Source organism: Dreissena polymorpha, chromosome 7 (genome assembly GCF_020536995.1).
Source record: "Dreissena polymorpha isolate Duluth1 chromosome 7, UMN_Dpol_1.0, whole genome shotgun sequence".
Classification (NCBI taxonomy): Eukaryota; Metazoa; Mollusca; class Bivalvia; order Myida; family Dreissenidae; genus Dreissena; species Dreissena polymorpha.
This window is the reverse complement of record NC_068361.1, coordinates 108,243,830-108,256,857: the sequence shown is the minus strand read 5'-3', so window position 1 is coordinate 108,256,857 and position 13,028 is coordinate 108,243,830. Positions and strand designations below refer to the sequence as shown.

General features: G+C 37.0%; 1 long non-coding RNA gene across 1 annotated transcript in view; it reads right to left on the bottom strand.

Annotated features, from left to right (window-relative positions):
- LOC127837290 (uncharacterized) overlaps positions 1-13,028 on the bottom strand; it is a 34,201-nt gene that overhangs the window by 488 nt on the left and 20,685 nt on the right. Inside the window, exons 10-19 of the long non-coding RNA XR_008029219.1 lie at positions 12,421-12,542; positions 11,648-11,709; positions 9,851-9,972; positions 9,078-9,139; positions 7,280-7,401; positions 6,507-6,568; positions 4,709-4,830; positions 3,936-3,997; positions 2,138-2,259; positions 1,365-1,426 (exon numbers count right to left, since the gene is read on the bottom strand). This is a non-coding gene — a long non-coding RNA (uncharacterized LOC127837290). The remainder of the gene's footprint in view (positions 1-1,364; positions 1,427-2,137; positions 2,260-3,935; positions 3,998-4,708; positions 4,831-6,506; positions 6,569-7,279; positions 7,402-9,077; positions 9,140-9,850; positions 9,973-11,647; positions 11,710-12,420; positions 12,543-13,028) is intronic.

The following is a 13,028-nucleotide window of genomic DNA, read 5'->3' as shown; positions in this document are numbered from 1 at the left end:
ACAAGCGGGTGTTTTCGGTCCGAAGAAGGCAATTTTTGGCCTGTTAAAGCTTAAATGTCCCTTTAAGATTTAAAGTTGTTGTGTTCAATATATGCAACAAAATACCAAAACAAACCAAATGGACAGGCACGTGGGGCTTATGCGGGGTGGGGAAAGAATGAATTTGTTAGATATTTTCACTCAAAGCAATTTTGATAATGCCTTTTTTGTTCTTTTTTTTTTTAAATCACCCCAAAAATGTCAATTTCAAAGCAAAAAAAAATCCAATTTCATCACAGACAATAAGCAAATTGGTGAAAATGAGAGATCAAAGATACTTTGAAGTGTAGAAATCCATAAGCTTCCAATAACTTGTTGTTTCGCACCAATAAAAGTGTGAAATCTTGAAAGCGCCTTGTTGCTCGGAGCCAATTTGTTTACCAGCTGCCAATTATATATTCTAGCATATAATGTCATGGGTGTCTTTAAACTGAAGAAGATGGTCAATATTCACTGCCAGCTCTCATAAGAGGTTAAAGAGAATACAAAATTTCATATTTTGGGCACAAAATAAGTACTTTTGACTATTTTGATGGTGGCAATCTGGTCAAAATGGCGCTTCATAACCGAGCCAAAGTCAAAAATGCTCATTTTGGGGGTTTAGAATGGAAGGAAAGGTTAAAATGAACAAGACACACACATGTAGGAAAGCATTATAAGCTTAGAAATGAGGTTTCATGTTGTAACAGGGGCATAAAGGCAGTTCAGATCAATGCAAGCTTCCTGAAAGGGGTTTCTGGTACTTCTTTTGGGGACACAGCTTCCCGCAGAATTCTCAACACAGCAAATATCATTGATCCATGTCACCTTTGTATGCAAAGACAAGCGAATAAGGTCAATACTTCCCTTAAATCACTGAATGAGAGAAGCATGTACCAAATAAAAAACAAAACTGGTTGCTGAAATGCCAAATTTTGGCAAAAAGATCCCTCTAAGGTAAATGATGAAGGGGACACTTGCTACAACAATCCTATGTTTAAGTCGGACGCCACATCCTTTCAAGCCGGGACCATGACTGTAAGCATATTGTGAGGAAACAATACCAAACACAAGCTAATTGTAGGGTTGCAAGTAGCATATCAACTCAGATGTACTGCATACATGCTTAGGAGCAAGGATAAACCTGTTAAGTGCCAACTTCTGCTGCCAACAAAGCACGAGCTTTACTTGTCAGGACACGGAGCTATCAATACAAACTGCACGGGGAATTGCACGACGGCAAGGATTTGAGTGACCACAAACCATATTATGACAGTATTTTACACCTTAAACATCATAACTATGCTTATTTGCTTGTGTACATGATAATAATTTAGTATTATTACCTGTTTTGCCATCAACAACCCTTCTCCAGTTGCCCTCGGCTAAGTCCCAGACATTTCCCTACCTAAAAAGGTCAAAATACCCAATAAAAATAGGTATAAAATGAAAAAAGAAAATGCATTTATGTATTTTATGTGTATTTCTATGAATAATAGCAAGTGATAAAGCTTGTTATGTTCATGATTGAACTAAATATGAAAGCTGGCTCAGTTAAGCGTCTGCTGCACTGTCCAAACTGTAAAAATGTCCGCCATTTCATGTCGGTGAAATGGGGCTCTGTTTGAATGTTCATGCTTTACGCACAAGCTATTGTTGCGTTACTGGATCACGGAGTCCCTGGCGTTGAATTCTGACTTCATGTTGCACATTAACGCTACACGGTCAACCAGAATGCCTTTGAATTTAAGTCGGAAAGCAATTTAGCCCTTATTCGGCTATATAAGGGTGGGGGTCAACTTGAAAAACGACTATTCAAGGTCAAATAATCTGAAATCATGCATTTAATGCACTTATATTCTTCTCTTTTGCTAAGAAATGACCAAAAATCAGCTTTCACAGTCATATTTTGCACTTGCAGATGATATTTCATTTTTACCTAAAGTTAGTTTAGGTCACAATATACTAAAAGATTTCCTACACAAATTCAATGTGAAAGCAATAACTTTAACAAAAAATAAAGTCAAACTTTTGCGCATAGACATCCCCATAACCATACCTTTTCTTAAAGAGCATTCCAAGCCGCAATGATTTAAACAATAAAAATGGGGGGTCATACGTTGTGCAAGAAAGAATTCGACGCGAATCAGCGGTCACTGTTTTATGGCCATCTATTATCCGGCTTCGTACCAGTTGAGAAGGGTTTCCCGCCATCTGTCAAAGTCTCATGTAGTCTCCAACCTTCAAGCAAAAGAGTGCATTTCTGTTAAACATCAATGTTTTCCCTACCACATGCACAAAGAAACATTCTAAAATAAAGCCATGGCAAGTGCCCCTACAGAGAATTGTGTCTTCTTATAAATGATGTTCATGTTTTTAGAGAGTATAGCATTGCACTCCAAAATATTTTAGTATATTGTAACCTAAAGGAGAAATTTTTTCTGATTTAAATGTGTTTTTCTTGCATATTATTATCTTCCTATGCATATTGCAGCAAAATATTAAGTTTGGCTGGATTATCTGCCCATTTTGCCATTTTATATCATATTTTCACACGCGGGTGTTTTCGGTCCGAAGAAGGCAATTTTTGGCCTGTTAAAGCTTAAATGTCCCTTTAAGATTTAAAGTTGTTGTGTTCAATATATGCAACAAAATACCAAAACAAACCAAATGGACAGGCACGTGGGGCTTATGCGGGGTGGGGAAAGAATGAATTTGTTAGATATTTTCACTCAAAGCAATTTTGATAATGCCTTTTTTGTTCTTTTTTTTTTTAAATCACCCCAAAAATGTCAATTTCAAAGCAAAAAAAAATCCAATTTCATCACAGACAATAAGCAAATTGGTGAAAATGAGAGATCAAAGATACTTTGAAGTGTAGAAATCCATAAGCTTCCAATAACTTGTTGTTTCGCACCAATAAAAGTGTGAAATCTTGAAAGCGCCTTGTTGCTCGGAGCCAATTTGTTTACCAGCTGCCAATTATATATTCTAGCATATAATGTCATGGGTGTCTTTAAACTGAAGAAGATGGTCAATATTCACTGCCAGCTCTCATTAAGAGGTTAAAGAGAATACAAAATTTCATATTTTGGGCACAAAATAAGTACTTTTGACTATTTTGATGGTGGCAATCTGGTCAAAATGGCGCTTCATAACCGAGCCAAAGTCAAAAATGCTCATTTTGGGGGTTTAGAATGGAAGGAAAGGTTAAAATGAACAAGACACACACATGTAGGAAAGCATTATAAGCTTAGAAATGAGGTTTCATGTTGTAACAGGGGCAGAAAGGCAGTTCAGATCAATGCAAGCTTCCTGAAAGGGGTTTCTGGTACTTCTTTTGGGGACACAGCTTCCCGCAGAATTCTCAACACAGCAAATATCATTGATCCATGTCACCTTTGTATGCAAAGACAAGCGAATAAGGTCAATACTTCCCTTAAATCACTGAATGAGAGAAGCATGTACCAAATAAAAAACAAAACTGGTTGCTGAAATGCCAAATTTTGGCAAAAAGATCCCTCTAAGGTAAATGATGAAGGGGACACTTGCTACAACAATCCTATGTTTAAGTCGGACGCCACATCCTTTCAAGCCGGGACCATGACTGTAAGCATATTGTGAGGAAACAATACCAAACACAAGCTAATTGTAGGGTTGCAAGTAGCATATCAACTCAGATGTACTGCATACATGCTTAGGAGCAAGGATAAACCTGTTAAGTGCCAACTTCTGCTGCCAACAAAGCACGAGCTTTACTTGTCAGGACACGGAGCTATCAATACAAACTGCACGGGGAATTGCACGACGGCAAGGATTTGAGTGACCACAAACCATATTATGACAGTATTTTACACCTTAAACATCATAACTATGCTTATTTGCTTGTGTACATGATAATAATTTAGTATTATTACCTGTTTTGCCATCAACAACCCTTCTCCAGTTGCCCTCGGCTAAGTCCCAGACATTTCCCTACCTAAAAAGGTCAAAATACCCAATAAAAATAGGTATAAAATGAAAAAAGAAAATGCATTTATGTATTTTATGTGTATTTCTATGAATAATAGCAAGTGATAAAGCTTGTTATGTTCATGATTGAACTAAATATGAAAGCTGGCTCAGTTAAGCGTCTGCTGCACTGTCCAAACTGTAAAAATGTCCGCCATTTCATGTCGGTGAAATGGGGCTCTGTTTGAATGTTCATGCTTTACGCACAAGCTATTGTTGCGTTACTGGATCACGGAGTCCCTGGCGTTGAATTCTGACTTCATGTTGCACATTAACGCTACACGGTCAACCAGAATGCCTTTGAATTTAAGTCGGAAAGCAATTTAGCCCTTATTCGGCTATATAAGGGTGGGGGTCAACTTGAAAAACGACTATTCAAGGTCAAATAATCTGAAATCATGCATTTAATGCACTTATATTCTTCTCTTTTGCTAAGAAATGACCAAAAATCAGCTTTCACAGTCATATTTTGCACTTGCAGATGATATTTCATTTTTACCTAAAGTTAGTTTAGGTCACAATATACTAAAAGATTTCCTACACAAATTCAATGTGAAAGCAATAACTTTAACAAAAAATAAAGTCAAACTTTTGCGCATAGACATCCCCATAACCATACCTTTTCTTAAAGAGCATTCCAAGCCGCAATGATTTAAACAATAAAAATGGGGGGTCATACGTTGTGCAAGAAAGAATTCGACGCGAATCAGCGGTCACTGTTTTATGGCCATCTATTATCCGGCTTCGTACCAGTTGAGAAGGGTTTCCCGCCATCTGTCAAAGTCTCATGTAGTCTCCAACCTTCAAGCAAAAGAGTGCATTTCTGTTAAACATCAATGTTTTCCCTACCACATGCACAAAGAAACATTCTAAAATAAAGCCATGGCAAGTGCCCCTACAGAGAATTGTGTCTTCTTATAAATGATGTTCATGTTTTTAGAGAGTATAGCATTGCACTCCAAAATATTTTAGTATATTGTAACCTAAAGGAGAAATTTTTTCTGATTTAAATGTGTTTTTCTTGCATATTATTATCTTCCTATGCATATTGCAGCAAAATATTAAGTTTGGCTGGATTATCTGCCCATTTTGCCATTTTATATCATATTTTCACACGCGGGTGTTTTCGGTCCGAAGAAGGCAATTTTTGGCCTGTTAAAGCTTAAATGTCCCTTTAAGATTTAAAGTTGTTGTGTTCAATATATGCAACAAAATACCAAAACAAACCAAATGGACAGGCACGTGGGGCTTATGCGGGGTGGGGAAAGAATGAATTTGTTAGATATTTTCACTCAAAGCAATTTTGATAATGCCTTTTTTGTTCTTTTTTTTTTTAAATCACCCCAAAAATGTCAATTTCAAAGCAAAAAAAAATCCAATTTCATCACAGACAATAAGCAAATTGGTGAAAATGAGAGATCAAAGATACTTTGAAGTGTAGAAATCCATAAGCTTCCAATAACTTGTTGTTTCGCACCAATAAAAGTGTGAAATCTTGAAAGCGCCTTGTTGCTCGGAGCCAATTTGTTTACCAGCTGCCAATTATATATTCTAGCATATAATGTCATGGGTGTCTTTAAACTGAAGAAGATGGTCAATATTCACTGCCAGCTCTCATTAAGAGGTTAAAGAGAATACAAAATTTCATATTTTGGGCACAAAATAAGTACTTTTGACTATTTTGATGGTGGCAATCTGGTCAAAATGGCGCTTCATAACCGAGCCAAAGTCAAAAATGCTCATTTTGGGGGTTTAGAATGGAAGGAAAGGTTAAAATGAACAAGACACACACATGTAGGAAAGCATTATAAGCTTAGAAATGAGGTTTCATGTTGTAACAGGGGCAGAAAGGCAGTTCAGATCAATGCAAGCTTCCTGAAAGGGGTTTCTGGTACTTCTTTTGGGGACACAGCTTCCCGCAGAATTCTCAACACAGCAAATATCATTGATCCATGTCACCTTTGTATGCAAAGACAAGCGAATAAGGTCAATACTTCCCTTAAATCACTGAATGAGAGAAGCATGTACCAAATAAAAAACAAAACTGGTTGCTGAAATGCCAAATTTTGGCAAAAAGATCCCTCTAAGGTAAATGATGAAGGGGACACTTGCTACAACAATCCTATGTTTAAGTCGGACGCCACATCCTTTCAAGCCGGGACCATGACTGTAAGCATATTGTGAGGAAACAATACCAAACACAAGCTAATTGTAGGGTTGCAAGTAGCATATCAACTCAGATGTACTGCATACATGCTTAGGAGCAAGGATAAACCTGTTAAGTGCCAACTTCTGCTGCCAACAAAGCACGAGCTTTACTTGTCAGGACACGGAGCTATCAATACAAACTGCACGGGGAATTGCACGACGGCAAGGATTTGAGTGACCACAAACCATATTATGACAGTATTTTACACCTTAAACATCATAACTATGCTTATTTGCTTGTGTACATGATAATAATTTAGTATTATTACCTGTTTTGCCATCAACAACCCTTCTCCAGTTGCCCTCGGCTAAGTCCCAGACATTTCCCTACCTAAAAAGGTCAAAATACCCAATAAAAATAGGTATAAAATGAAAAAAGAAAATGCATTTATGTATTTTATGTGTATTTCTATGAATAATAGCAAGTGATAAAGCTTGTTATGTTCATGATTGAACTAAATATGAAAGCTGGCTCAGTTAAGCGTCTGCTGCACTGTCCAAACTGTAAAAATGTCCGCCATTTCATGTCGGTGAAATGGGGCTCTGTTTGAATGTTCATGCTTTACGCACAAGCTATTGTTGCGTTACTGGATCACGGAGTCCCTGGCGTTGAATTCTGACTTCATGTTGCACATTAACGCTACACGGTCAACCAGAATGCCTTTGAATTTAAGTCGGAAAGCAATTTAGCCCTTATTCGGCTATATAAGGGTGGGGGTCAACTTGAAAAACGACTATTCAAGGTCAAATAATCTGAAATCATGCATTTAATGCACTTATATTCTTCTCTTTTGCTAAGAAATGACCAAAAATCAGCTTTCACAGTCATATTTTGCACTTGCAGATGATATTTCATTTTTACCTAAAGTTAGTTTAGGTCACAATATACTAAAAGATTTCCTACACAAATTCAATGTGAAAGCAATAACTTTAACAAAAAATAAAGTCAAACTTTTGCGCATAGACATCCCCATAACCATACCTTTTCTTAAAGAGCATTCCAAGCCGCAATGATTTAAACAATAAAAATGGGGGGTCATACGTTGTGCAAGAAAGAATTCGACGCGAATCAGCGGTCACTGTTTTATGGCCATCTATTATCCGGCTTCGTACCAGTTGAGAAGGGTTTCCCGCCATCTGTCAAAGTCTCATGTAGTCTCCAACCTTCAAGCAAAAGAGTGCATTTCTGTTAAACATCAATGTTTTCCCTACCACATGCACAAAGAAACATTCTAAAATAAAGCCATGGCAAGTGCCCCTACAGAGAATTGTGTCTTCTTATAAATGATGTTCATGTTTTTAGAGAGTATAGCATTGCACTCCAAAATATTTTAGTATATTGTAACCTAAAGGAGAAATTTTTTCTGATTTAAATGTGTTTTTCTTGCATATTATTATCTTCCTATGCATATTGCAGCAAAATATTAAGTTTGGCTGGATTATCTGCCCATTTTGCCATTTTATATCATATTTTCACACGCGGGTGTTTTCGGTCCGAAGAAGGCAATTTTTGGCCTGTTAAAGCTTAAATGTCCCTTTAAGATTTAAAGTTGTTGTGTTCAATATATGCAACAAAATACCAAAACAAACCAAATGGACAGGCACGTGGGGCTTATGCGGGGTGGGGAAAGAATGAATTTGTTAGATATTTTCACTCAAAGCAATTTTGATAATGCCTTTTTTGTTCTTTTTTTTTTTAAATCACCCCAAAAATGTCAATTTCAAAGCAAAAAAAAATCCAATTTCATCACAGACAATAAGCAAATTGGTGAAAATGAGAGATCAAAGATACTTTGAAGTGTAGAAATCCATAAGCTTCCAATAACTTGTTGTTTCGCACCAATAAAAGTGTGAAATCTTGAAAGCGCCTTGTTGCTCGGAGCCAATTTGTTTACCAGCTGCCAATTATATATTCTAGCATATAATGTCATGGGTGTCTTTAAACTGAAGAAGATGGTCAATATTCACTGCCAGCTCTCATTAAGAGGTTAAAGAGAATACAAAATTTCATATTTTGGGCACAAAATAAGTACTTTTGACTATTTTGATGGTGGCAATCTGGTCAAAATGGCGCTTCATAACCGAGCCAAAGTCAAAAATGCTCATTTTGGGGGTTTAGAATGGAAGGAAAGGTTAAAATGAACAAGACACACACATGTAGGAAAGCATTATAAGCTTAGAAATGAGGTTTCATGTTGTAACAGGGGCAGAAAGGCAGTTCAGATCAATGCAAGCTTCCTGAAAGGGGTTTCTGGTACTTCTTTTGGGGACACAGCTTCCCGCAGAATTCTCAACACAGCAAATATCATTGATCCATGTCACCTTTGTATGCAAAGACAAGCGAATAAGGTCAATACTTCCCTTAAATCACTGAATGAGAGAAGCATGTACCAAATAAAAAACAAAACTGGTTGCTGAAATGCCAAATTTTGGCAAAAAGATCCCTCTAAGGTAAATGATGAAGGGGACACTTGCTACAACAATCCTATGTTTAAGTCGGACGCCACATCCTTTCAAGCCGGGACCATGACTGTAAGCATATTGTGAGGAAACAATACCAAACACAAGCTAATTGTAGGGTTGCAAGTAGCATATCAACTCAGATGTACTGCATACATGCTTAGGAGCAAGGATAAACCTGTTAAGTGCCAACTTCTGCTGCCAACAAAGCACGAGCTTTACTTGTCAGGACACGGAGCTATCAATACAAACTGCACGGGGAATTGCACGACGGCAAGGATTTGAGTGACCACAAACCATATTATGACAGTATTTTACACCTTAAACATCATAACTATGCTTATTTGCTTGTGTACATGATAATAATTTAGTATTATTACCTGTTTTGCCATCAACAACCCTTCTCCAGTTGCCCTCGGCTAAGTCCCAGACATTTCCCTACCTAAAAAGGTCAAAATACCCAATAAAAATAGGTATAAAATGAAAAAAGAAAATGCATTTATGTATTTTATGTGTATTTCTATGAATAATAGCAAGTGATAAAGCTTGTTATGTTCATGATTGAACTAAATATGAAAGCTGGCTCAGTTAAGCGTCTGCTGCACTGTCCAAACTGTAAAAATGTCCGCCATTTCATGTCGGTGAAATGGGGCTCTGTTTGAATGTTCATGCTTTACGCACAAGCTATTGTTGCGTTACTGGATCACGGAGTCCCTGGCGTTGAATTCTGACTTCATGTTGCACATTAACGCTACACGGTCAACCAGAATGCCTTTGAATTTAAGTCGGAAAGCAATTTAGCCCTTATTCGGCTATATAAGGGTGGGGGTCAACTTGAAAAACGACTATTCAAGGTCAAATAATCTGAAATCATGCATTTAATGCACTTATATTCTTCTCTTTTGCTAAGAAATGACCAAAAATCAGCTTTCACAGTCATATTTTGCACTTGCAGATGATATTTCATTTTTACCTAAAGTTAGTTTAGGTCACAATATACTAAAAGATTTCCTACACAAATTCAATGTGAAAGCAATAACTTTAACAAAAAATAAAGTCAAACTTTTGCGCATAGACATCCCCATAACCATACCTTTTCTTAAAGAGCATTCCAAGCCGCAATGATTTAAACAATAAAAATGGGGGGTCATACGTTGTGCAAGAAAGAATTCGACGCGAATCAGCGGTCACTGTTTTATGGCCATCTATTATCCGGCTTCGTACCAGTTGAGAAGGGTTTCCCGCCATCTGTCAAAGTCTCATGTAGTCTCCAACCTTCAAGCAAAAGAGTGCATTTCTGTTAAACATCAATGTTTTCCCTACCACATGCACAAAGAAACATTCTAAAATAAAGCCATGGCAAGTGCCCCTACAGAGAATTGTGTCTTCTTATAAATGATGTTCATGTTTTTAGAGAGTATAGCATTGCACTCCAAAATATTTTAGTATATTGTAACCTAAAGGAGAAATTTTTTCTGATTTAAATGTGTTTTTCTTGCATATTATTATCTTCCTATGCATATTGCAGCAAAATATTAAGTTTGGCTGGATTATCTGCCCATTTTGCCATTTTATATCATATTTTCACACGCGGGTGTTTTCGGTCCGAAGAAGGCAATTTTTGGCCTGTTAAAGCTTAAATGTCCCTTTAAGATTTAAAGTTGTTGTGTTCAATATATGCAACAAAATACCAAAACAAACCAAATGGACAGGCACGTGGGGCTTATGCGGGGTGGGGAAAGAATGAATTTGTTAGATATTTTCACTCAAAGCAATTTTGATAATGCCTTTTTTGTTCTTTTTTTTTTTAAATCACCCCAAAAATGTCAATTTCAAAGCAAAAAAAATCCAATTTCATCACAGACAATAAGCAAATTGGTGAAAATGAGAGATCAAAGATACTTTGAAGTGTAGAAATCCATAAGCTTCCAATAACTTGTTGTTTCGCACCAATAAAAGTGTGAAATCTTGAAAGCGCCTTGTTGCTCGGAGCCAATTTGTTTACCAGCTGCCAATTATATATTCTAGCATATAATGTCATGGGTGTCTTTAAACTGAAGAAGATGGTCAATATTCACTGCCAGCTCTCATTAAGAGGTTAAAGAGAATACAAAATTTCATATTTTGGGCACAAAATAAGTACTTTTGACTATTTTGATGGTGGCAATCTGGTCAAAATGGCGCTTCATAACCGAGCCAAAGTCAAAAATGCTCATTTTGGGGGTTTAGAATGGAAGGAAAGGTTAAAATGAACAAGACACACACATGTAGGAAAGCATTATAAGCTTAGAAATGAGGTTTCATGTTGTAACAGGGGCAGAAAGGCAGTTCAGATCAATGCAAGCTTCCTGAAAGGGGTTTCTGGTACTTCTTTTGGGGACACAGCTTCCCGCAGAATTCTCAACACAGCAAATATCATTGATCCATGTCACCTTTGTATGCAAAGACAAGCGAATAAGGTCAATACTTCCCTTAAATCACTGAATGAGAGAAGCATGTACCAAATAAAAAACAAAACTGGTTGCTGAAATGCCAAATTTTGGCAAAAAGATCCCTCTAAGGTAAATGATGAAGGGGACACTTGCTACAACAATCCTATGTTTAAGTCGGACGCCACATCCTTTCAAGCCGGGACCATGACTGTAAGCATATTGTGAGGAAACAATACCAAACACAAGCTAATTGTAGGGTTGCAAGTAGCATATCAACTCAGATGTACTGCATACATGCTTAGGAGCAAGGATAAACCTGTTAAGTGCCAACTTCTGCTGCCAACAAAGCACGAGCTTTACTTGTCAGGACACGGAGCTATCAATACAAACTGCACGGGGAATTGCACGACGGCAAGGATTTGAGTGACCACAAACCATATTATGACAGTATTTTACACCTTAAACATCATAACTATGCTTATTTGCTTGTGTACATGATAATAATTTAGTATTATTACCTGTTTTGCCATCAACAACCCTTCTCCAGTTGCCCTCGGCTAAGTCCCAGACATTTCCCTACCTAAAAAGGTCAAAATACCCAATAAAAATAGGTATAAAATGAAAAAAGAAAATGCATTTATGTATTTTATGTGTATTTCTATGAATAATAGCAAGTGATAAAGCTTGTTATGTTCATGATTGAACTAAATATGAAAGCTGGCTCAGTTAAGCGTCTGCTGCACTGTCCAAACTGTAAAAATGTCCGCCATTTCATGTCGGTGAAATGGGGCTCTGTTTGAATGTTCATGCTTTACGCACAAGCTATTGTTGCGTTACTGGATCACGGAGTCCCTGGCGTTGAATTCTGACTTCATGTTGCACATTAACGCTACACGGTCAACCAGAATGCCTTTGAATTTAAGTCGGAAAGCAATTTAGCCCTTATTCGGCTATATAAGGGTGGGGGTCAACTTGAAAAACGACTATTCAAGGTCAAATAATCTGAAATCATGCATTTAATGCACTTATATTCTTCTCTTTTGCTAAGAAATGACCAAAAATCAGCTTTCACAGTCATATTTTGCACTTGCAGATGATATTTCATTTTTACCTAAAGTTAGTTTAGGTCACAATATACTAAAAGATTTCCTACACAAATTCAATGTGAAAGCAATAACTTTAACAAAAAATAAAGTCAAACTTTTGCGCATAGACATCCCCATAACCATACCTTTTCTTAAAGAGCATTCCAAGCCGCAATGATTTAAACAATAAAAATGGGGGGTCATACGTTGTGCAAGAAAGAATTCGACGCGAATCAGCGGTCACTGTTTTATGGCCATCTATTATCCGGCTTCGTACCAGTTGAGAAGGGTTTCCCGCCATCTGTCAAAGTCTCATGTAGTCTCCAACCTTCAAGCAAAAGAGTGCATTTCTGTTAAACATCAATGTTTTCCCTACCACATGCACAAAGAAACATTCTAAAATAAAGCCATGGCAAGTGCCCCTACAGAGAATTGTGTCTTCTTATAAATGATGTTCATGTTTTTAGAGAGTATAGCATTGCACTCCAAAATATTTTAGTATATTGTAACCTAAAGGAGAAATTTTTTCTGATTTAAATGTGTTTTTCTTGCATATTATTATCTTCCTATGCATATTGCAGCAAAATATTAAGTTTGGCTGGATTATCTGCCCATTTTGCCATTTTATATCATATTTTCACACGCGGGTGTTTTCGGTCCGAAGAAGGCAATTTTTGGCCTGTTAAAGCTTAAATGTCCCTTTAAGATTTAAAGTTGTTGTGTTCAATATATGCAACAAAATACCAAAACAAACCAAATGGACAGGCACGTGGGGCTTATGCGGGGTGGGGAAAGAATGAATTTGTTAGATATT